This window comes from Schistocerca serialis, chromosome 8 (genome assembly GCF_023864345.2).
Source record: "Schistocerca serialis cubense isolate TAMUIC-IGC-003099 chromosome 8, iqSchSeri2.2, whole genome shotgun sequence".
Taxonomy (NCBI): Eukaryota; Metazoa; Arthropoda; class Insecta; order Orthoptera; family Acrididae; genus Schistocerca; species Schistocerca serialis.
Genome location: NC_064645.1, coordinates 210,612,183 through 210,637,975, shown reverse-complemented (window position 1 = coordinate 210,637,975; position 25,793 = coordinate 210,612,183). Strand labels below are relative to the sequence as shown.

Here is a 25,793-nt window from a genome sequence, read left to right as displayed (position 1 = left end):
ACAACTACACTGACACAAGTACATGTCACTAGCACCCCTTCAGCTCATTCACAAACCTGACACAAATCACAGCCAGTCTAAGACTAAGCCTAGCACAGGCAAAAGCCTCTTCTCTTCCTCAGTATCACACTCTGCTGTCACAACATCTCTTCCTACTGTCTCAATCACGTCATTTCATAACACACACCTACTGCCACACACAACATTTGGAAACCTTACATCAACTTTACACAAGATAGCTGCATGTTCCAAATCTTTCTCACTCACATACTTTCACTCACACTACTGCTTAAATACACTCTAGCGCTCTAAACTTAGCTTGCATTACCTAATATTTATTTTTCTCTAACGCCTACAAAGCTTCTGGTGCCTGTATGCCACTATCACATACTGACTGCACACAGACCCACAACATTGAACTTTATTCATCTTCATGGCTGCAGCTGATGCCATAATTGTTTCAGCACCATAAATAAACATGTGAAGGAAGATGTCTCTTTAATCATTAAGTGTGCAAGCTACCCCTTTACAGGAAGTTCATTTAACATTATGTTTCAAGTAACTTTCCTAGTGGCCTTGCTATCCAGCTGCAGCCTCATAATACAGACTGCAGGTGACACCTCATCAGATTCTTAACTGAAGCATATCTGCCTGTGTAATAAGCCACTGCCCTTCACCTAAAAACCAGCTATTACAGCAAATCTGTGGTGCACAAGCATGTCATGTACAAATTTCACTGGTGTGACGCACAAAGTATTTTCCCACATGTCTGGCAATCTGCCACTACATATAGTTACCTAAATTAAATTCAAAAGTGTCAGCCAATGAATACCACAACACTGAAGTGTTTAGAAAGCAGACCAGTATGCTAGTATTAACATATAGTATTTAGATGTGAGGCTCTACTATTTTGACAGCACTTTGAATCCCATCAATGTCATACAAGTCGATGCTGTTCACAATTACAGCTGATGCACCTCTCATCCTGTGTCTAGCAGAAAGATTGGACAAACCCTGCATGCAATATTCATCATGTCACATACACAGAAGCTCTAGCACATAAGCAGATACAGAGGCAGTCAAGACACAAAACACTAGCAAGCTTCAGGATTTTGGAATAGACAGCAACATCACAAACCAGTTTGTGTCACATGACACCAGTAGCTACTCAGTTATTAACTGCTTTCAGATACTAAATCTATCACTCTTTGTTTTGCACTAGCAATTCTTCCTGTAATAACAACATTCACCAAACTGGATTACATCTGACTGACATTTCACAGGAACATAACTACAGCTACTAACACAATGCTAACCTGGTTTCTCTTACCACATGTCCCCTCAACATTTTAGGCTCATTCACACATCTCCATCACAGTGTTTCACTGTTGCCAAGTAGACCTGCCCTGTGTAAACTTGGATCAACACAAATATATCACCTGGTATTGTACTGAAAACGGAACTATGTCCATCATTCCTACTACTACCTCACACAACTCGCATTCACCCATCCATGCGCTAGTAGTGACCTACACTGCTGTGTTTCAAAGTGTGCAATATGAATGGTGTTTTTAATGGTTCGTGAGGCTACTGTGTCTCTTTTTGCAGTCACTATTGTCTTCTGGCGCCATTGGATGAATAGGAGTTACTCAATAATTTAGATGGTCACACACTGTGTCTTCTTGTGCTGTACTTGATGTGTGAGTTAAAAGTTGCCTTGCACTCTGTCATTAAATCGATTAGTATCGTGAGAAAGTACCACTGAAAGAGTAATGCAATTTGTGTTAGCAGTGAAGACAGTTTCGCAAAAATATTCGCTTGTTTTGAGAGTCTTCAAGACCTGCTACCAGCTCCAATCAGCGCCATTTATCCCACACATTAGAGAAGTGTGTTTCATAGGTATGCCTATAAGACACTAAACTCGGAATGTGAGAACATGGCGACAATACGTGCCATCACGTCTTGCTGCCGCCTAGCGGCAGCTGTGTGAACCTGCTGCTGATGCTCTGGGTGGATGCTGCGAGAGCAAGCGACTCTACGATCTAAGTTTTACATCCAATACTGCCAAATAATACAGTTAACAGAGCTGCCACTTACTAAGAACGACACCTCGCAGTAATTAATTCACAGATTAGCACTCGGCAGGCCTTGTGTTCCTCGCCAGAGCTGCGTAAAGCTACGTCCAAGCCGAACCATATTTGACGCGACGCCATAACTATATATACAATTTCAGAGGGCTCCTCGAATGTACTCGCTTCGGCGGTACATATACTAAAATTGGAACGATACAGAGAAGATTAGCATGGCCCCTGCGCAAGGATGACACGCAAAATCGTGAAGCGTTCCACATTTTTTTCGCAATCTCACTCTCTCATGTCTCACATCAGCTGCTAATACCCTCAGCCACCTACACAAGTTTCGCTTCATATCTGCACCCACTTGTCACAAACTATGCTGTCCATTTACGCAGTTCTCCTCCACTCTCTTTCATTCACAACAGAACATGATAAAACTGGCAATAAACCTATCCCTTACATCACCAATGCACATCTAAAATGTCACTCTAATAACAACTCAGCAAGCACACCAAAACCACAACTACACTGACACAAGTACATGTCACTAGCACCCCTTCAGCTCATTCACAAACCTGACACAAATCACAGCCAGTCTAAGACTAAGCCTAGCACAGGCAAAAGCCTCTTCTCTTCCTCAGTATCACACTCTGCTGTCACAACATCTCTTCCTACTGTCTCAATCACGTCATTTCATAACACACACCTACTGCCACACACAACATTTGGAAACCTTACATCAACTTTACACAAGATAGCTGCATGTTCCAAATCTTTCTCACTCACATACTTTCACTCACACTACTGCTTAAATACACTCTAGCGCTCTAAAATTAGCTTGCATTACCTAATATTTATTTTTCTCTAACGCCTACAAAGCTTCTGGTGCCTGTATGCCACTATCACATACTGACTGCACACAGACCCACAACATTTAACTTTATTCATCTTCATGGCTGCAGCTGATGCCATAATTGTTTCAGCACCATAAATAAACATGTGAAGGAAGATGTCTCTTTAATCATTAAGTGTGCAAGCTACCCCTTTACAGGAAGTTCATTTAACATTATGTTTCAAGTAACTTTCCTAGTGGCCTTGCTATCCAGCTGCAGCCTCATAATACAGACTGCAGGTGACACCTCATCAGATTCTTAACTGAAGCATATCTGCCTGTGTAATAAGCCACTGCCCTTCACCTAAAAACCAACTATTACAGCAAATCTGTGGTGCACAAGCATGTCATGTACAAATTTCACTGGTGTGACGCACAAAGTATTTTCCCACATGTCTGGCAATCTGCCACTACATATAGTTACCTAGCTTAAATTCAAAAGTGTCAGCCAATGAATACCACAACACTGAAGTGTTTAGAAAGCAGACCAGTATGCTAGTATTAACATATAGTATTTAGATGTGAGGCTCTACTATTTTGACAGCACTTTGAATCCCATCAATGTCATACAAGTCGATGCTGTTCACAATTACAGCTGATGCACCTCTCATCCTGTGTCTAGCAGAAAGATTGGACAAACCCTGCATGCAATATTCATCATGTCACATACACAGAAGCTCTAGCACATAAGCAGATACAGAGGCAGTCAAGACACAAAACACTAGCAAGCTTCAGGATTTTGGAATAGACAGCAACATCACAAACCAGTTTGTGTCACATGACACCAGTAGCTACTCAGTTATTAACTGCTTTCAGATACTAAATCTATCACTCTTTGTTTTGCACTAGCAATTCTTCCTGTAATAACAACATTCACCAAACTGGATTACATCTGACTGACATTTCACAGGAACATAACTACAGCTACTAACACAATGCTAACCTGGTTTCTCTTACCACATGTCCCCTCAACATTTTAGGCTCATTCACACATCTCCATCACAGTGTTTCACTGTTGCCAAGTAGACCTGCCCTGTGTAAACTTGGATCAACACAAATATATCACCTGGTATTGTACTGAAAACGGAACTATGTCCATCATTCCTACTACTACCTCACACAACTCGCATTCACCCATCCATGCGCTAGTAGTGACCTACACTGCTGTGTTTCAAAGTGTGCAATATGAATGGTGTTTTTAATGGTTCGTGAGGCTACTGTGTCTCTTTTTGCAGTCACTATTGTCTTCTGGCGCCATTGGATGAATAGGAGTTACTCAATAATTTAGATGGTCACACACTGTGTCTTCTTGTGCTGTACTTGATGTGTGAGTTAAAAGTTGCCTTGCACTCTGTCATTAAATCGATTAGTATCGTGAGAAAGTACCACTGAAAGAGTAATGCAATTTGTGTTAGCAGTGAAGACAGTTTCGCAAAAATATTCGCTTGTTTTGAGAGTCTTCAAGACCTGCTACCAGCTCCAATCAGCGCCATTTATCCCACACATTAGAGAAGTGTGTTTCATAGGTATGCCTATAAGACACTAAACTCGGAATGTGAGAACATGGCGACAATACGTGCCATCACGTCTTGCTGCCGCCTAGCGGCAGCTGTGTGAACCTGCTGCTGCTGCTCTGGGTGGATGCTGCGAGAGCAAGCGACTCTACGATCTAAGTTTTACATCCAATACTGCCAAATAATACAGTTAACAGAGCTGCCACTTACTAAGAACGACACCTCGCAGTAATTAATTCACAGATTAGCACTCGGCAGGCCTTGTGTTCCTCGCCAGAGCTGCGTAAAGCTACGTCCAAGCCGAACCATATTTGACGCGACGCCATAACTATATATACAATTTCAGAGGGCTCCTCGAATGTACTCGCTTCGGCGGTACATATACTAAAATTGGAACGATACAGAGAAGATTAGCATGGCCCCTGCGCAAGGATGACACGCAAAATCGTGAAGCGTTCCACATTTTTTTCGCAATCTCACTCTCTCATGTCTCACATCAGCTGCTAATACCCTCAGCCACCTACACAAGTTTCGCTTCATATCTGCACCCACTTGTCACAAACTATGCTGTCCATTTACGCAGTTCTCCTCCACTCTCTTTCATTCACAACAGAACATGATAAAACTGGCAATAAACCTATCCCTTACATCACCAATGCACATCTAAAATGTCACTCTAATAACAACTCAGCAAGCACACCAAAACCACAACTACACTGACACAAGTACATGTCACTAGCACCCCTTCAGCTCATTCACAAACCTGACACAAATCACAGCCAGTCTAAGACTAAGCCTAGCACAGGCAAAAGCCTCTTCTCTTCCTCAGTATCACACTCTGCTGTCACAACATCTCTTCCTACTGTCTCAATCACGTCATTTCATAACACACACCTACTGCCACACACAACATTTGGAAACCTTACATCAACTTTACACAAGATAGCTGCATGTTCCAAATCTTTCTCACTCACATACTTTCACTCACACTACTGCTTAAATACACTCTAGCGCTCTAAAATTAGCTTGCATTACCTAATATTTATTTTTCTCTAACGCCTACAAAGCTTCTGGTGCCTGTATGCCACTATCACATACTGACTGCACACAGACCCACAACATTGAACTTTATTCATCTTCATGGCTGCAGCTGATGCCATAATTGTTTCAGCACCATAAATAAACATGTGAAGGAAGATGTCTCTTTAATCATTAAGTGTGCAAGCTACCCCTTTACAGGAAGTTCATTTAACATTATGTTTCAAGTAACTTTCCTAGTGGCCTTGCTATCCAGCTGCAGCCTCATAATACAGACTGCAGGTGACACCTCATCAGATTCTTAACTGAAGCATATCTGCCTGTGTAATAAGCCACTGCCCTTCACCTAAAAACCAACTATTACAGCAAATCTGTGGTGCACAAGCATGTCATGTACAAATTTCACTGGTGTGACGCACAAAGTATTTTCCCACATGTCTGGCAATCTGCCACTACATATAGTTACCTAGCTTAAATTCAAAAGTGTCAGCCAATGAATACCACAACACTGAAGTGTTTAGAAAGCAGACCAGTATGCTAGTATTAACATATAGTATTTAGATGTGAGGCTCTACTATTTTGACAGCACTTTGAATCCCATCAATGTCATACAAGTCGATGCTGTTCACAATTACAGCTGATGCACCTCTCATCCTGTGTCTAGCAGAAAGATTGGACAAACCCTGCATGCAATATTCATCATGTCACATACACAGAAGCTCTAGCACATAAGCAGATACAGAGGCAGTCAAGACACAAAACACTAGCAAGCTTCAGGATTTTGGAATAGACAGCAACATCACAAACCAGTTTGTGTCACATGACACCAGTAGCTACTCAGTTATTAACTGCTTTCAGATACTAAATCTATCACTCTTTGTTTTGCACTAGCAATTCTTCCTGTAATAACAACATTCACCAAACTGGATTACATCTGACTGACATTTCACAGGAACATAACTACAGCTACTAACACAATGCTAACCTGGTTTCTCTTACCACATGTCCCCTCAACATTTTAGGCTCATTCACACATCTCCATCACAGTGTTTCACTGTTGCCAAGTAGACCTGCCCTGTGTAAACTTGGATCAACACAAATATATCACCTGGTATTGTACTGAAAACGGAACTATGTCCATCATTCCTACTACTACCTCACACAACTCGCATTCACCCATCCATGCGCTAGTAGTGACCTACACTGCTGTGTTTCAAAGTGTGCAATATGAATGGTGTTTTTAATGGTTCGTGAGGCTACTGTGTCTCTTTTTGCAGTCACTATTGTCTTCTGGCGCCATTGGATGAATAGGAGTTACTCAATAATTTAGATGGTCACACACTGTGTCTTCTTGTGCTGTACTTGATGTGTGAGTTAAAAGTTGCCTTGCACTCTGTCATTAAATCGATTAGAATCGTGAGAAAGTACCACTGGAAGAGTAATGCAATTTGTGTTAGCAGTGAAGACAGTTTCGCAAAAATATTCGCTTGTTTTGAGAGTCTTCAAGACCTGCTACCAGCTCCAATCAGCGCCATTTATCCCACACATTAGAGAAGTGTGTTTCATAGGTATGCCTATAAGACACTAAACTCGGAATGTGAGAACATGGCGACAATACGTGCCATCACGTCTTGCTGCCGCCTAGCGGCAGCTGTGTGAACCTGCTGCTGCTGCTCTGGGTGGATGCTGCGAGAGCAAGCGACTCTACGATCTAAGTTTTACATCCAATACTGCCAAATAATACAGTTAACAGAGCTGCCACTTACTAAGAACGACACCTCGCAGTAATTAATTCACAGATTAGCACTCGGCAGGCCTTGTGTTCCTCGCCAGAGCTGCGTAAAGCTACGTCCAAGCCGAACCATATTTGACGCGACGCCATAACTATATATACAATTTCAGAGGGCTCCTCGAATGTACTCGCTTCGGCGGTACATATACTAAAATTGGAACGATACAGAGAAGATTAACATGGCCCCTGCGCAAGGATGACACGCAAAATCGTGAAGCGTTCCACATTTTTTTCGCAATCTCACTCTCTCATGTCTCACATCAGCTGCTAATACCCTCAGCCACCTACACAAGTTTCGCTTCATATCTGCACCCACTTGTCACAAACTATGATGTCCATTTACGCAGTTCTCCTCCACTCTCTTTCATTCACAACAGAACATGATAAAACTGGCAATAAACCTATCCCTTACATCACCAATGCACATCTAAAATGTCACTCTAATAACAACTCAGCAAGCACACCAAAACCACAACTACACTGACACAAGTACATGTCACTAGCACCCCTTCAGCTCATTCACAAACCTGACACAAATCACAGCCAGTCTAAGACTAAGCCTAGCACAGGCAAAAGCCTCTTCTCTTCCTCAGTATCACACTCTGCTGTCACAACATCTCTTCCTACTGTCTCAATCACGTCATTTCATAACACACACCTACTGCCACACACAACATTTGGAAACCTTACATCAACTTTACACAAGATAGCTGCATGTTCCAAATCTTTCTCACTCACATACTTTCACTCACACTACTGCTTAAATACACTCTAGCGCTCTAAAATTAGCTTGCATTACCTAATATTTATTTTTCTCTAACGCCTACAAAGCTTCTGGTGCCTGTATGCCACTATCACATACTGACTGCACACAGACCCACAACATTTAACTTTATTCATCTTCATGGCTGCAGCTGATGCCATAATTGTTTCAGCACCATAAATAAACATGTGAAGGAAGATGTCTCTTTAATCATTAAGTGTGCAAGCTACCCCTTTACAGGAAGTTCATTTAACATTATGTTCCAAGTAACTTTCCTAGTGGCCTTGCTATCCAGCTGCAGCCTCATAATACAGACTGCAGGTGACACCTCATCAGATTCTTAACTGAAGCATATCTGCCTGTGTAATAAGCCACTGCCCTTCACCTAAAAACCAACTATTACAGCAAATCTGTGGTGCACAAGCATGTCATGTACAAATTTCACTGGTGTGACGCACAAAGTATTTTCCCACATGTCTGGCAATCTGCCACTACATATAGTTACCTAGCTTAAATTCAAAAGTGTCAGCCAATGAATACCACAACACTGAAGTGTTTAGAAAGCAGACCAGTATGCTAGTATTAACATATAGTATTTAGATGTGAGGCTCTACTATTTTGACAGCACTTTGAATCCCATCAATGTCATACAAGTCGATGCTGTTCACAATTACAGCTGATGCACCTCTCATCCTGTGTCTAGCAGAAAGATTGGACAAACCCTGCATGCAATATTCATCATGTCACATACACAGAAGCTCTAGCACATAAGCAGATACAGAGGCAGTCAAGACACAAAACACTAGCAAGCTTCAGGATTTTGGAATAGACAGCAACATCACAAACCAGTTTGTGTCACATGACACCAGTAGCTACTCAGTTATTAACTGCTTTCAGATACTAAATCTATCACTCTTTGTTTTGCACTAGCAATTCTTCCTGTAATAACAACATTCACCAAACTGGATTACATCTGACTGACATTTCACAGGAACATAACTACAGCTACTAACACAATGCTAACCTGGTTTCTCTTACCACATGTCCCCTCAACATTTTAGGCTCATTCACACATCTCCATCACAGTGTTTCACTGTTGCCAAGTAGACCTGCCCTGTGTAAACTTGGATCAACACAAATATATCACCTGGTATTGTACTGAAAACGGAACTATGTCCATCATTCCTACTACTACCTCACACAACTCGCATTCACCCATCCATGCGCTAGTAGTGACCTACACTGCTGTGTTTCAAAGTGTGCAATATGAATGGTGTTTTTAATGGTTCGTGAGGCTACTGTGTCTCTTTTTGCAGTCACTATTGTCTTCTGGCGCCATTGGATGAATAGGAGTTACTCAATAATTTAGATGGTCACACACTGTGTCTTCTTGTGCTGTACTTGATGTGTGAGTTAAAAGTTGCCTTGCACTCTGTCATTAAATCGATTAGTATCGTGAGAAAGTACCACTGAAAGAGTAATGCAATTTGTGTTAGCAGTGAAGACAGTTTCGCAAAAATATTCGCTTGTTTTGAGAGTCTTCAAGACCTGCTACCAGCTCCAATCAGCGCCATTTATCCCACACATTAGAGAAGTGTGTTTCATAGGTATGCCTATAAGACACTAAACTCGGAATGTGAGAACATGGCGACAATACGTGCCATCACGTCTTGCTGCCGCCTAGCGGCAGCTGTGTGAACCTGCTGCTGCTGCTCTGGGTGGATGCTGCGAGAGCAAGCGACTCTACGATCTAAGTTTTACATCCAATACTGCCAAATAATACAGTTAACAGAGCTGCCACTTACTAAGAACGACACCTCGCAGTAATTAATTCACAGATTAGCACTCGGCAGGCCTTGTGTTCCTCGCCAGAGCTGCGTAAAGCTACGTCCAAGCCGAACCATATTTGACGCGACGCCATAACTATATATACAATTTCAGAGGGCTCCTCGAATGTACTCGCTTCGGCGGTACATATACTAAAATTGGAACGATACAGAGAAGATTAGCATGGCCCCTGCGCAAGGATGACACGCAAAATCGTGAAGCGTTCCACATTTTTTTCGCAATCTCACTCTCTCATGTCTCACATCAGCTGCTAATACCCTCAGCCACCTACACAAGTTTCGCTTCATATCTGCACCCACTTGTCACAAACTATGCTGTCCATTTACGCAGTTCTCCTCCACTCTCTTTCATTCACAACAGAACATGATAAAACTGGCAATAAACCTATCCCTTACATCACCAATGCACATCTAAAATGTCACTCTAATAACAACTCAGCAAGCACACCAAAACCACAACTACACTGACACAAGTACATGTCACTAGCACCCCTTCAGCTCATTCACAAACCTGACACAAATCACAGCCAGTCTAAGACTAAGCCTAGCACAGGCAAAAGCCTCTTCTCTTCCTCAGTATCACACTCTGCTGTCACAACATCTCTTCCTACTGTCTCAATCACGTCATTTCATAACACACACCTACTGCCACACACAACATTTGGAAACCTTACATCAACTTTACACAAGATAGCTGCATGTTCCAAATCTTTCTCACTCACATACTTTCACTCACACTACTGCTTAAATACACTCTAGCGCTCTAAAATTAGCTTGCATTACCTAATATTTATTTTTCTCTAACGCCTACAAAGCTTCTGGTGCCTGTATGCCACTATCACATACTGACTGCACACAGACCCACAACATTTAACTTTATTCATCTTCATGGCTGCAGCTGATGCCATAATTGTTTCAGCACCATAAATAAACATGTGAAGGAAGATGTCTCTTTAATCATTAAGTGTGCAAGCTACCCCTTTACAGGAAGTTCATTTAACATTATGTTTCAAGTAACTTTCCTAGTGGCCTTGCTATCCAGCTGCAGCCTCATAATACAGACTGCAGGTGACACCTCATCAGATTCTTAACTGAAGCATATCTGCCTGTGTAATAAGCCACTGCCCTTCACCTAAAAACCAACTATTACAGCAAATCTGTGGTGCACAAGCATGTCATGTACAAATTTCACTGGTGTGACGCACAAAGTATTTTCCCACATGTCTGGCAATCTGCCACTACATATAGTTACCTAAATTAAATTCAAAAGTGTCAGCCAATGAATACCACAACACTGAAGTGTTTAGAAAGCAGACCAGTATGCTAGTATTAACATATAGTATTTAGATGTGAGGCTCTACTATTTTGACAGCACTTTGAATCCCATCAATGTCATACAAGTCGATGCTGTTCACAATTACAGCTGATGCACCTCTCATCCTGTGTCTAGCAGAAAGATTGGACAAACCCTGCATGCAATATTCACCATGTCACATACACAGAAGCTCTAGCACATAAGCAGATACAGAGGCAGTCAAGACACAAAACACTAGCAAGCTTCAGGATTTTGGAATAGACAGCAACATCACAAACCAGTTTGTGTCACATGACACCAGTAGCTACTCAGTTATTAACTGCTTTCAGATACTAAATCTATCACTCTTTGTTTTGCACTAGCAATTCTTCCTGTAATAACAACATTCACCAAACTGGATTACATCTGACTGACATTTCACAGGAACATAACTACAGCTACTAACACAATGCTAACCTGGTTTCTCTTACCACATGTCCCCTCAACATTTTAGGCTCATTCACACATCTCCATCACAGTGTTTCACTGTTGCCAAGTAGACCTGCCCTGTGTAAACTTGGATCAACACAAATATATCACCTGGTATTGTACTGAAAACGGAACTATGTCCATCATTCCTACTACTACCTCACACAACTCGCATTCACCCATCCATGCGCTAGTAGTGACCTACACTGCTGTGTTTCAAAGTGTGCAATATGAATGGTGTTTTTAATGGTTCGTGAGGCTACTGTGTCTCTTTTTGCAGTCACTATTGTCTTCTGGCGCCATTGGATGAATAGGAGTTACTCAATAATTTAGATGGTCACACACTGTGTCTTCTTGTGCTGTACTTGATGTGTGAGTTAAAAGTTGCCTTGCACTCTGTCATTAAATCGATTAGTATCGTGAGAAAGTACCACTGAAAGAGTAATGCAATTTGTGTTAGCAGTGAAGACAGTTTCGCAAAAATATTCGCTTGTTTTGAGAGTCTTCAAGACCTGCTACCAGCTCCAATCAGCGCCATTTATCCCACACATTAGAGAAGTTTGTTTCATAGGTATGCCTATAAGACACTAAACTCGGAATGTGAGAACATGGCGACAATACGTGCCATCACGTCTTGCTGCCGCCTAGCGGCAGCTGTGTGAACCTGCTGCTGCTGCTCTGGGTGGATGCTGCGAGAGCAAGCGACTCTACGATCTAAGTTTTACATCCAATACTGCCAAATAATACAGTTAACAGAGCTGCCACTTACTAAGAACGACACCTCGCAGTAATTAATTCACAGATTAGCACTCGGCAGGCCTTGTGTTCCTCGCCACAGCTGCGTAAAGCTACGTCCAAGCCGAACCATATTTGACGCGACGCCATAACTATATATACAATTTCAGAGGGCTCCTCGAATGTACTCGCTTCGGCGGTACATATACTAAAATTGGAACGATACAGAGAAGATTAGCATGGCCCCTGCGCAAGGATGACACGCAAAATCGTGAAGCGTTCCACATTTTTTTCGCAATCTCACTCTCTCATGTCTCACATCAGCTGCTAATACCCTCAGCCACCTACACAAGTTTCGCTTCATATCTGCACCCACTTGTCACAAACTATGCTGTCCATTTACGCAGTTCTCCTCCACTCTCTTTCATTCACAACAGAACATGATAAAACTGGCAATAAACCTATCCCTTACATCACCAATGCACATCTAAAATGTCACTCTAATAACAACTCAGCAAGCACACCAAAACCACAACTACACTGACACAAGTACATGTCACTAGCACCCCTTCAGCTCATTCACAAACCTGACACAAATCACAGCCAGTCTAAGACTAAGCCTAGCACAGGCAAAAGCCTCTTCTCTTCCTCAGTATCACACTCTGCTGTCACAACATCTCTTCCTACTGTCTCAATCACGTCATTTCATAACACACACCTACTGCCACACACAACATTTGGAAACCTTACATCAACTTTACACAAGATAGCTGCATGTTCCAAATCTTTCTCACTCACATACTTTCACTCACACTACTGCTTCAATACACTCTAGCGCTCTAAAATTAGCTTGCATTACCTAATATTTATTTTTCTCTAACGCCTACAAAGCTTCTGGTGCCTGTATGCCACTATCACATACTGACTGCACACAGACCCACAACATTGAACTTTATTCATCTTCATGGCTGCAGCTGATGCCATAATTGTTTCAGCACCATAAATAAACATGTGAAGGAAGATGTCTCTTTAATCATTAAGTGTGCAAGCTACCCCTTTACAGGAAGTTCATTTAACATTATGTTTCAAGTAACTTTCCTAGTGGCCTTGCTATCCAGCTGCAGCCTCATAATACAGACTGCAGGTGACACCTCATCAGATTCTTAACTGAAGCATATCTGCCTGTGTAATAAGCCACTGCCCTTCACCTAAAAACCAGCTATTACAGCAAATCTGTGGTGCACAAGCATGTCATGTACAAATTTCACTGGTGTGACGCACAAAGTATTTTCCCACATGTCTGGCAATCTGCCACTACATATAGTTACCTAGCTTAAATTCAAAAGTGTCAGCCAATGAATACCACAACACTGAAGTGTTTAGAAAGCAGACCAGTATGCTAGTATTAACATATAGTATTTAGATGTGAGGCTCTACTATTTTGACAGCACTTTGAATCCCATCAATGTCATACAAGTCGATGCTGTTCACAATTACAGCTGATGCACCTCTCATCCTGTGTCTAGCAGAAAGATTGGACAAACCCTGCATGCAATATTCATCATGTCACATACACAGAAGCTCTAGCACATAAGCAGATACAGAGGCAGTCAAGACACAAAACACTAGCAAGCTTCAGGATTTTGGAATAGACAGCAACATCACAAACCAGTTTGTGTCACATGACACCAGTAGCTACTCAGTTATTAACTGCTTTCAGATACTAAATCTATCACTCTTTGTTTTGCACTAGCAATTCTTCCTGTAATAACAACATTCACCAAACTGGATTACATCTGACTGACATTTCACAGGAACATAACTACAGCTACTAACACAATGCTAACCTGGTTTCTCTTACCACATGTCCCCTCAACATTTTAGGCTCATTCACACATCTCCATCACAGTGTTTCACTGTTGCCAAGTAGACCTGCCCTGTGTAAACTTGGATCAACACAAATATATCACCTGGTATTGTACTGAAAACGGAACTATGTCCATCATTCCTACTACTACCTCACACAACTCGCATTCACCCATCCATGCGCTAGTAGTGACCTACACTGCTGTGTTTCAAAGTGTGCAATATGAATGGTGTTTTTAATGGTTCGTGAGGCTACTGTGTCTCTTTTTGCAGTCACTATTGTCTTCTGGCGCCATTGGATGAATAGGAGTTACTCAATAATTTAGATGGTCACACACTGTGTCTTCTTGTGCTGTACTTGATGTGTGAGTTAAAAGTTGCCTTGCACTCTGTCATTAAATCGATTAGTATCGTGAGAAAGTACCACTGAAAGAGTAATGCAATTTGTGTTAGCAGTGAAGACAGTTTCGCAAAAATATTCGCTTGTTTTGAGAGTCTTCAAGACCTGCTACCAGCTCCAATCAGCGCCATTTATCCCACACATTACAGAAGTGTGTTTCATAGGTATGCCTATAAGACACTAAACTCGGAATGTGAGAACATGGCGACAATACGTGCCATCACGTCTTACTGCCGCCTAGCGGCAGCTGTGTGAACCTGCTGCTGCTGCTCTGGGTGGATGCTGCGAGAGCAAGCGACTCTACGATCTAAGTTTTACATCCAATACTGCCAAATAATACAGTTAACAGAGCTGCCACTTACTAAGAACGACACCTCGCAGTAATTAATTCACAGATTAGCACTCGGCAGGCCTTGTGTTCCTCGCCACAGCTGCGTAAAGCTACGTCCAAGCCGAACCATATTTGACGCGACGCCATAACTATATATACAATTTCAGAGGGCTCCTCGAATGTACTCGCTTCGGCGGTACATATACTAAAATTGGAACGATACAGAGAAAATTAGCATGGCCCCTGCGCAAGGATGACACGCAAAATCGTGAAGCGTTCCACATTTTTTTTCGCAATCTTACTCTCTCATGTCTCACATCAGCTGCTAATACCCTCAGCCACCTACACAAGTTTCGCTTCATATCTGCACCCACTTGTCACAAACTATGCTGTCCATTTACGCAGTTCTCCTCCACTCTCTTTCATTCACAACAGAACATGATAAAACTGGCAATAAACCTATCCCTTACATCACCAATGCACATCTAAAATGTCACTCTAATAACAACTCAGCAAGCACACCAAAACCACAACTACACTGACACAAGTACATGTCACTAGCACCCCTTCAGCTCATTCACAAACCTGACACAAATCACAGCCAGTCTAAGACTAAGCCTAGCACAGGCAAAAGCCTCTTCTCTTCCTCAGTATCACACTCTGCTGTCACAACATCTCTTCCTACTGTCTCAATCACGCCATTTCATAACACACACCTACTGCCACACACAACATTTGGAAACCTTACATCAACTTTACACAAGATAGCTGTATGTTCCAAATGTTTCTCACTCACATACTTTCACTCACACTACTGCTTAAATACACTCTAGCGCTCTAAAATTAGCTTGCATTACCTAATATTTATTTTTCTCTAACGCCTACAAAGCTTCTGGTGCCTGTATGCCACTATCACATACTGACTTCACACAGACCCACAACATTGAACTTTATTCATCTTCATGGCTGCAGCTGATGCCATAATTGTTTCAGCACCATAAATAAACATGTGAAGGAAGATGTCTCTTTAATCATTAAGTGTGCAAGCTACCCCTTTACAGGAAGTTCATTTAACATTATGTTTCAAGTAACTTTCCTAGTGGCCTTGCTATCCAGCTGCAGCCTCATAATACAGACTGCAGGTGACACCTCATCAGATTCTTAACTGAAGCATATCTGCCTGTGTAATAAGCCACTGCCCTTCACCTAAAAACCAACTTCTACAGCAAATCTGTGGTGCACAAGCATGTCATGTACAAATTTCAATGGTGTGACGCACAAAGTATTTTCCCACATGTCTGGCAATCTGCCACTACATATAGTTACCTAGCTTAAATTCAAAAGTGTCAGCCAATGAATACCACAACACTGAAGTGTTTAGAAAGCAGACCAGTATGCTAGTATTAACATATAGTATTTAGATGTGAGGCTCTACTATTTTGACAGCACTTTGAATCCCATCAATGTCATACAAGTCGATGCTGTTCACAATTACAGCTGATGCACCTCTCATCCTGTGTCTAGCAGAAAGATTGGACAAACCCTGCATGCAATATTCATCATGTCACATACACAGAAGCTCTAGCACATAAGCAGATACAGAGGCAGTCAAGACACAAAACACTAGCAAGCTTCAGGATTTTGGAATAGACAGCAACATCACAAACCAGTTTGTGTCACATGACACCAGTAGCTACTCAGTTATTAACTGCTTTCAGATACTAAATCTATCACTCTTTGTTTTGCACTAGCAATTCTTCCTGTAATAACAACATTCACCAAACTGGATTACATCTGACTGACATTTCACAGGAACATAACTACAGCTACTAACACAATGCTAACCTGGTTTCTCTTACCACATGTCCCCTCAACATTTTAGGCTCATTCACACATCTCCATCACAGTGTTTCACTGTTGCCAAGTAGACCTGCCCTGTGTAAACTTGGATCAACACAAATATATCACCTGGTATTGTACTGAAAACGGAACTATGTCCATCATTCCTACTACTACCTCACACAACTCGCATTCACCCATCCATGCGCTAGTAGTGACCTACACTGCTGTGTTTCAAAGTGTGCAATATGAATGGTGTTTTTAATGGTTCGTGAGGCTACTGTGTCTCTTTTTGCAGTCACTATTGTCTTCTGGCGCCATTGGATGAATAGGAGTTACTCAATAATTTAGATGGTCACACACTGTGTCTTCTTGTGCTGTACTTGATGTGTGAGTTAAAAGTTGCCTTGCACTCTGTCATTAAATCGATTAGTATCGTGAGAAAGTACCACTGAAAGAGTAATGCAATTTGTGTTAGCAGTGAAGACAGTTTCGCAAAAATATTCGCTTGTTTTGAGAGTCTTCAAGACCTGCTACCAGCTCCAATCAGCGCCATTTATCCCACACATTAGAGAAGTGTGTTTCATAGGTATGCCTATAAGACACTAAACTCGGAATGTGTGAACATGGCGACAATACGTGCCATCACGTCTTGCTGCCGCCTAGCGGCAGCTGTGTGAACCTGCTGCTGCTGCTCTGGGTGGATGCTGCGAGAGCAAGCGACTCTACGATCTAAGTTTTACATCCAATACTGCCAAATAATACAGTTAACAGAGCTGCCACTTACTAAGAACGACACCTCGCAGTAATTAATTCACAGATTAGCACTCGGCAGGCCTTGTGTTCCTCGCCAGAGCTGCGTAAAGCTACGTCCAAGCCGAACCATATTTGACGCGACGCCATAACTATATATACAATTTCAGAGGGCTCCTCGAATGTACTCGCTTCGGCGGTACATATACTAAAATTGGAACGATACAGAGAAGATTAGCATGGCCCCTGCGCAAGGATGACACGCAAAATCGTGAAGCGTTCCACATTTTTTTCGCAATCTCACTCTCTCATGTCTCACATCAGCTGCTAATACCCTCAGCCACCTACACAAGTTTCGCTTCATATCTGCACCCACTTGTCACAAACTATGCTGTCCATTTACGCAGTTCTCCTCCACTCTCTTTCATTCACAACAGAACATGATAAAACTGGCAATAAACCTATCCCTTACATCACCAATGCACATCTAAAATGTCACTCTAATAACAACTCAGCAAGCACACCAAAACCACAACTACACTGACACAAGTACATGTCACTAGCACCCCTTCAGCTCATTCACAAACCTGACACAAATCACAGCCAGTCTAAGACTAAGCCTAGCACAGGCAAAAGCCTCTTCTCTTCCTCAGTATCACACTCTGCTGTCACAACATCTCTTCCTACTGTCTCAATCACGTCATTTCATAACACACACCTACTGCCACACACAACATTTGGAAACCTTACATCAACTTTACACAAGATAGCTGCATGTTCCAAATCTTTCTCACTCACATACTTTCACTCACACTACTGCTTAAATACACTCTAGCGCTCTAAAATTAGCTTGCATTACCTAATATTTATTTTTCTCTAACGCCTACAAAGCTTCTGGTGCCTGTATGCCACTATCACATACTGACTGCACACAGACCCACAACATTTAACTTTATTCATCTTCATGGCTGCAGCTGATGCCATAATTGTTTCAGCACCATAAATAAACATGTGAAGGAAGATGTCTCTTTAATCATTAAGTGTGCAAGCTACCCCTTTACAGGAAGTTCATTTAACATTATGTTTCAAGTAACTTTCCTAGTGGCCTTGCTATCCAGCTGCAGCCTCATAATACAGACTGCAGGTGACACCTCATCAGATTCTTAACTGAAGCATATCTGCCTGTGTAATAAGCCACTGCCCTTCACCTAAAAACCAACTATTACAGCAAATCTGTGGTGCACAAGCATGTCATGTACAAATTTCACTGGTGTGACGCACAAAGTATTTTCCCAATTGTCTGGCAATCTGCCACTACATATAGTTACCTAGCTTAAATTCAAAAGTGTCAGCCAATGAATACCACAACACTGAAGTGTTTAGAAAGCAGACCAGTATGCTAGTATTAACATATAGTATTTAGATGTGAGGCTCTACTATTTTGACAGCACTTTGAATCCCATCAATGTCATACAAGTCGATGCTGTTCACAATTACAGCTGATGCACCTCTCATCCTGTGTCTAGCAGAAAGATTGGACAAACCCTGCATGCAATATTCATCATGTCACATACACAGAAGCTCTAGCACATAAGCAGATACAGAGGCAGTCAAGACACAAAACACTAGCAAGCTTCAGGATTTTGGAATAGACAGCAACATCACAAACCAGTTTGTGTCACATGACACCAGTAGCTACTCAGTTATTAACTGCTTTCAGATACTAAATCTATCACTCTTTGTTTTGCACTAGCAATTCTTCCTGTAATAACAACATTCACCAAACTGGATTACATCTGACTGACATTTCACAGGAACATAACTACAGCTACTAACACAATGCTAACCTGGTTTCTCTTACCACATGTCCCCTCAACATTTTAGGCTCATTCACACATCTCCATCACAGTGTTTCACTGTTGCCAAGTAGACCTGCCCTGTGTAAACTTGGATCAACACAAATATATCACCTGGTATTGTACTGAAAACGGAACTATGTCCATCATTCCTACTACTACCTCACACAACTCGCATTCACCCATCCATGCGCTAGTAGTGACCTACACTGCTGTGTTTCAAAGTGTGCAATATGAATGGTGTTTTTAATGGTTCGTGAGGCTACTGTGTCTCTTTTTGCAGTCACTATTGTCTTCTGGCGCCATTGGATGAATAGGAGTTACTCAATAATTTAGATGGTCACACACTGTGTCTTCTTGTGCTGTACTTGATGTGTGAGTTAAAAGTTGCCTTGCACTCTGTCATTAAATCGATTAGTATCGTGAGAAAGTACCACTGAAAGAGTAATGCAATTTGTGTTAGCAGTGAAGACAGTTTCGCAAAAATATTCGCTTGTTTTGAGAGTCTTCAAGACCTGCTACCAGCTCCAATCAGCGCCATTTATCCCACACATTAGAGAAGTGTGTTTCATAGGTATGCCTATAAGACACTAAACTCGGAATGTGAGAACATGGCGACAATACGTGCCATCACGTCTTGCTGCCGCCTAGCGGCAGCTGTGTGAACCTGCTGCTGCTGCTCTGGGTGGATGCTGCGAGAGCAAGCGACTCTACGATCTAAGTTTTACATCCAATACTGCCAAATAATACAGTTAACAGAGCTGCCACTTACTAAGAACGACACCTCGCAGTAATTAATTCACAGATTAGCACTCGGCAGGCCTTGTGTTCCTCGCCACAGCTGCGTAAAGCTACGTCCAAGCCGAACCATATTTGACGCGACGCCATAACTATATATACAATTTCAGAGGGCTCCTCGAATGTACTCGCTTCGGCGGTACATATACTAAAATTGGAACGATACAGAGAAGATTAGCATGGCCCCTGCGCAAGGATGACACGCAAAATCGTGAAGCGTTCCACATTTTTTTCGCAATCTCACTCTCTCATGTCTCACATCAGCTGCTAATACCCTCAGCCACCTACACAAGTTTCGCTTCATATCTGCACCCACTTGTCACAAACTATGCTGTCCATTTACGCAGTTCTCCTCCACTCTCTTTCATTCACAACAGAACATGATAAAACTGGCAATAAACCTATCCCTTACATCACCAATGCACATCTAAAATGTCACTCTAATAACAACTCAGCAAGCACACCAAAACCACAACTACACTGACACAAGTACATGTCACTAGCACCCCTTCAGCTCATTCACAAACCTGACACAAATCACAGCCAGTCTAAGACTAAGCCTAGCACAGGCAAAAGCCTCTTCTCTTCCTCAGTATCACACTCTGCTGTCACAACATCTCTTCCTACTGTCTCAATCACGCCATTTCATAACACACACCTACTGCCACACACAACATTTGGAAACCTTACATCAACTTTACACAAGATAGCTGCATGTTCCAAATCTTTCTCACTCACATACTTTCACTCACACTACTGCTTAAATACACTCTAGCGCTCTAAAATTAGCTTGCATTACCTAATATTTATTTTTATCTAACGCCTACAAAGCTTCTGGTGCCTGTATGCCACTATCACATACTGACTGCACACAGACCCACAACATTGAACTTTATTCATCTTCATGGCTGCAGCTGATGCCATAATTGTTTCAGCACCATAAATAAACATGTGAAGGAAGATGTCTCTTTAATCATTAAGTGTGCAAGCTACCCCTTTACAGGAAGTTCATTTAACATTATGTTTCAAGTAACTTTCCTAGTGGCCTTGCTATCCAGCTGCAGCCTCATAATACAGACTGCAGGTGACACCTCATCAGATTCTTAACTGAAGCATATCTGCCTGTGTAATAAGCCACTGCCCTTCACCTAAAAACCAACTATTACAGCAAATCTGTGGTGCACAAGCATGTCATGTACAAATTTCACTGGTGTGACGCACAAAGTATTTTCCCACATGTCTGGCAATCTGCCACTACATATAGTTACCTAACTTAAATTCAAAAGTGTCAGCCAATGAATACCACAACACTGAAGTGTTTAGAAAGCAGACAAGTATGCTAGTATTAACATATAGTATTTAGATGTGAGGCTCTACTATTTTGACAGCACTTTGAATCCCATCAATGTCATACAAGTCGATGCTGTTCACAATTACAGCTGATGCACCTCTCATCCTGTGTCTAGCAGAAAGATTGGACAAACCCTGCATGCAATATTCATCATGTCACATACACAGAAGCTCTAGCACATAAGCAGATACAGAGGCAGTCAAGACACAAAACACTAGCAAGCTTCAGGATTTTGGAATAGACAGCAACATCACAAACCAGTTTGTGTCACATGACACCAGTAGCTACTCAGTTATTAACTGCTTTCAGATACTAAATCTATCACTCTTTGTTTTGCACTAGCAATTCTTCCTGTAATAACAACATTCACCAAACTGGATTACATCTGACTGACATTTCACAGGAACATAACTACAGCTACTAACACAATGCTAACCTGGTTTCTCTTACCACATGTCCCCTCAACATTTTAGGCTCATTCACACATCTCCATCACAGTGTTTCACTGTTGCCAAGTAGACCTGCCCTGTGTAAACTTGGATCAACACAAATATATCACCTGGTATTGTACTGAAAACGGAACTATGTCCATCATTCCTACTACTACCTCACACAACTCGCATTCACCCATCCATGCGCTAGTAGTGACCTACACTGCTGTGTTTCAAAGTGTGCAATATGAATGGTGTTTTTAATGGTTCGTGAGGCTACTGTGTCTCTTTTTGCAGTCACTATTGTCTTCTGGCGCCATTGGATGAATAGGAGTTACTCAATAATTTAGATGGTCACACACTGTGTCTTCTTGTGCTGTACTTGATGTGTGAGTTAAAAGTTGCCTTGCACTCTGTCATTAAATCGATTAGTATCGTGAGAAAGTACCACTGAAAGAGTAATGCAATTTGTGTTAGCAGTGAAGACAGTTTCGCAAAAATATTCGCTTGTTTTGAGAGTCTTCAAGACCTGCTACCAGCTCCAATCAGCGCCATTTATCCCACACATTAGAGAAGTGTGTTTCATAGGTATGCCTATAAGACACTAAACTCGGAATGTGAGAACATGGCGACAATACGTGCCATCACGTCTTGCTGCCGCCTAGCGGCAGCTGTGTGAACCTGCTGCTGCTGCTCTGGGTGGATGCTGCGAGAGCAAGCGACTCTACGATCTAAGTTTTACATCCAATACTGCCAAATAATACAGTTAACAGAGCTGCCACTTACTAAGAACGACACCTCGCAGTAATTAATTCACAGATTAGCACTCGGCAGGCCTTGTGTTCCTCGCCACAGCTGCGTAAAGCTACGTCCAAGCCGAACCATATTTGACGCGACGCCATAACTATATATACAATTTCAGAGGGCTCCTCGAATGTACTCGCTTCGGCGGTACATATACTAAAATTGGAACGATACAGAGAAGATTAGCATGGCCCCTGCGCAAGGATGACACGCAAAATCGTGAAGCGTTCCACATTTTTTTCGCAATCTCACTCTCTCATGTCTCACATCAGCTGCTAATACCCTCAGCCACCTACACAAGTTTCGCTTCATATCTGCACCCACTTGTCACAAACTATGCTGTCCATTTACGCAGTTCTCCTCCACTCTCTTTCATTCACAACAGAACATGATAAAACTGGCAATAAACCTATCCCTTACATCACCAATGCACATCTAAAATGTCACTCTAATAACAACTCAGCAAGCACACCAAAACCACAACTACACTGACACAAGTACATGTCACTAGCACCCCTTCAGCTCATTCACAAACCTGACACAAATCACAGCCAGTCTAAGACTAAGCCTAGCACAGGCAAAAGCCTCTTCTCTTCCTCAGTATCACACTCTGCTGTCACAACATCTCTTCCTACTGTCTCAATCACGCCATTTCATAACACACACCTACTGCCACACACAACATTTGGAAACCTTACATCAACTTTACACAAGATAGCTGCATGTTCCAAATCTTTCTCACTCACATACTTTCACTCACACTACTGCTTAAATACACTCTAGCGCTCTAAAATTAGCTTGCATTACCTAATATTTATTTTTCTCTAACGCCTACAAAGCTTCTGGTGCCTGTATGCCACTATCACATACTGACTGCACACAGACCCACAACATTGAACTTTATTCATCTTCATGGCTGCAGCTGATGCCATAATTGTTTCAGCACCATAAATAAACATGTGAAGGAAGATGTCTCTTTAATCATTAAGTGTGCAAGCTACCCCTTTACAGGAAGTTCATTTAACATTATGTTTCAAGTAACTTTCCTAGTGGCCTTGCTATCCAGCTGCAGCCTCATAATACAGACTGCAGGTGACACCTCATCAGATTCTTAACTGAAGCATATCTGCCTGTGTAATAAGCCACTGCCCTTCACCTAAAAACCAACTATTACAGCAAATCTGTGGTGCACAAGCATGTCATGTACAAATTTCACTGGTGTGACGCACAAAGTATTTTCCCACATGTCTGGCAATCTGCCACTACATATAGTTACCTAGCTTAAATTCAAAAGTGTCAGCCAATGAATACCACAACACTGAAGTGTTTAGAAAGCAGACCAGTATGCTAGTATTAACATATAGTATTTAGATGTGAGGCTCTACTATTTTGACAGCACTTTGAATCCCATCAATGTCATACAAGTCGATGCTGTTCACAATTACAGCTGATGCACCTCTCATCCTGTGTCTAGCAGAAAGATTGGTCAAACCCTGCATGCAATATTCATCATGTCACATACACAGAAGCTCTAGCACATAAGCAGATACAGAGGCAGTCAAGACACAAAACACTAGCAAGCTTCAGTATTTTGGAATAGACAGCAACATCACAAACCAGTTTGTGTCACATGACACCAGTAGCTACTCAGTTATTAACTGCTTTCAGATACTAAATCTATCACTCTTTGTTTTGCACTAGCAATTCTTCCTGTAATAACAACATTCACCAAACTGGATTACATCTGATTGACATTTCACAGGAACATAACTACAGCTACTAACACAATGCTTACATGGTTTCTCTTACCACATGTCCCCTCAACATTTTAGGCTCATTCACACATCTCCATCACAGTGTTTCACTGTTGCCAAGTAGACCTGCCCTGTGTAAACTTGGATCAACACAAATATATCACCTGGTATTGTACTGAAAACGGAACTATGTCCATCATTCCTACTACTACCTCGCACAACTCGCATTCACCCATCCATGTGGTAGTAGTGACCTACACTGCTGTGTTTCAAAGTGTGCAATATGAATGGTGTTTTTAATGGTTCGTGAGGCTACTGTGTCTCTTTTTGCAGTCACTATTGTCTTCTGGCGCCATTGGATGAATAGGAGTTACTCAATAATTTACGTGGTCGCACACTGTGTCTTCTTGTGCTGTACTTGATGTGTGAGTTAAAAGTTGCCTTGCACTCTGTCATTAAATCGATTAGTATCGTGAGAATGTACCACTGAAAGAGTAATGCAATTTGTGTTAGCAGTGAAGACAGTTTCGCAAAAATATTCGCTTGTTTTGAGAGTCTTCAAGACCTGCTACCAGCTCCAATCAGCGCCATTTATCCCACACATTAGAGAAGTGTGTTTCATAGGTATGCCTATAAGACACTAAACTCGGAATGTGAGAACATGGCGACAATACGTGCCATCACGTATTGCTGCCGCCTAGCGGCAGCTGTGTGAACCTGCTGCTGCTGCTCTGGGTGGATGCTGCGAGAGCAAGCGACTCTACGATCTAAGTTTTACATCCAATACTGCCAAATAATACAGTTAACAGAGCTGCCACTTACTAAGAACGACACCTCGCAGTAATTAATTCACAGATTAGCACTCGGCAGGCCTTGTGTTCCTCGCCAGAGCTGCGTAAAGCTACGTCCAAGCCGAACCATATTTGACGCGACGCCATAACTATATATACAATTTCAGAGGGCTCGCGCAAGGATGACACGCAAAATCGTGAAGCGTTCCACATTTTTTTCGCAATCTCACTCTCTCCTGTCTCACATCAGCTGCTAATACCCTCAGCCACCTACACAAGTTTCGCTTCATATCTGCACCCACTTGTCACAAACTATGCTGTCCATTTACGCAGTTCTCCTCCACTCTCTTTCATTCACAACAGAACATGATAAAACTGGC

At 42.0% G+C, this 25,793-nt stretch overlaps 9 non-coding genes across 9 annotated transcripts; all 9 read left to right on the top strand.

Annotated features, from left to right (window-relative positions):
• The first annotated feature begins 2,247 nt into the window (after positions 1-2,247).
• Positions 2,248-2,354, top strand: LOC126417563 (U6 spliceosomal RNA). Its single transcript, XR_007575655.1, has one exon. It is a non-coding gene; the product is annotated as a U6 spliceosomal RNA (small nuclear RNA).
• Positions 2,355-4,841: 2,487 nt separating this feature from the next.
• LOC126417562 (U6 spliceosomal RNA) lies at positions 4,842-4,948 on the top strand. Its single transcript, XR_007575654.1, has one exon. It is a non-coding gene; the product is annotated as a U6 spliceosomal RNA (small nuclear RNA).
• Positions 4,949-7,435: 2,487 nt separating this feature from the next.
• On the top strand, positions 7,436-7,542 carry LOC126417652 (U6 spliceosomal RNA). Its single transcript, XR_007575732.1, has one exon. It is a non-coding gene; the product is annotated as a U6 spliceosomal RNA (small nuclear RNA).
• Positions 7,543-10,029: 2,487 nt separating this feature from the next.
• Positions 10,030-10,136, top strand: LOC126417561 (U6 spliceosomal RNA). Its single transcript, XR_007575653.1, has one exon. It is a non-coding gene; the product is annotated as a U6 spliceosomal RNA (small nuclear RNA).
• A 2,487-nt stretch (positions 10,137-12,623) lies between these two features.
• On the top strand, positions 12,624-12,730 carry LOC126417560 (U6 spliceosomal RNA). The gene has a single exon (XR_007575652.1). It is a non-coding gene; the product is annotated as a U6 spliceosomal RNA (small nuclear RNA).
• Positions 12,731-15,217: 2,487 nt separating this feature from the next.
• On the top strand, positions 15,218-15,324 carry LOC126417651 (U6 spliceosomal RNA). The gene has a single exon (XR_007575731.1). It is a non-coding gene; the product is annotated as a U6 spliceosomal RNA (small nuclear RNA).
• A 2,488-nt stretch (positions 15,325-17,812) lies between these two features.
• On the top strand, positions 17,813-17,919 carry LOC126417559 (U6 spliceosomal RNA). Its single transcript, XR_007575651.1, has one exon. It is a non-coding gene; the product is annotated as a U6 spliceosomal RNA (small nuclear RNA).
• Positions 17,920-20,406: 2,487 nt separating this feature from the next.
• On the top strand, positions 20,407-20,513 carry LOC126417558 (U6 spliceosomal RNA). The gene has a single exon (XR_007575650.1). It is a non-coding gene; the product is annotated as a U6 spliceosomal RNA (small nuclear RNA).
• Positions 20,514-23,000: 2,487 nt separating this feature from the next.
• Positions 23,001-23,107, top strand: LOC126417557 (U6 spliceosomal RNA). The gene has a single exon (XR_007575649.1). It is a non-coding gene; the product is annotated as a U6 spliceosomal RNA (small nuclear RNA).
• The last annotated feature ends 2,686 nt before the right edge of the window (positions 23,108-25,793 follow it).